Here is a 243-nt window from a genome sequence, read left to right as displayed (position 1 = left end):
GCCCGGGCCCGGGCCCCTCACCTCAGCCGCCGCCGGGCGGCGGGGCTAAGGGCCGGGCTCACCACCCCCCCGCCAGCACTCGAGCCCGGGGAAGGGGAAGGCCGAGCAGCCCCCTCAGGGCCACGGAGCCTCGGGCGCGGGGAGAGGCCGCGTCGCCACCGCGGCCTGGTGCGGGTCGGAAGGGGAGGACAGCAGCGGGCTCACCTCCGAGCGGCGTGGCGGAGCAGCGGGAGCCGGCCGGGG

At 81.1% G+C, this 243-nt stretch overlaps 1 protein-coding gene across 4 annotated transcripts in view; it reads right to left on the bottom strand.

The window, feature by feature from the left end:
* ATM (ATM serine/threonine kinase) overlaps window positions 1-243 on the bottom strand; it is an 86,358-nt gene extending 86,115 nt beyond the window's left edge. For all 4 annotated transcript variants that reach the window (XM_010572590.1, XM_010572591.1, XM_010572593.1 and 1 more), the window contains exon 1: window positions 205-243. The gene's annotated coding sequence lies outside the window, so the exon portion shown is untranslated. The remainder of the gene's footprint in view (window positions 1-204) is intronic.

Source organism: Haliaeetus leucocephalus, unplaced genomic scaffold, assembly GCF_000737465.1.
Source record: "Haliaeetus leucocephalus isolate CR32 unplaced genomic scaffold, Haliaeetus_leucocephalus-4.0 Scaffold351, whole genome shotgun sequence".
Lineage (NCBI taxonomy): Eukaryota > Metazoa > Chordata > Aves > Accipitriformes > Accipitridae > Haliaeetus > Haliaeetus leucocephalus.
This window is presented reverse-complemented; position numbering and strand designations above follow the sequence as displayed.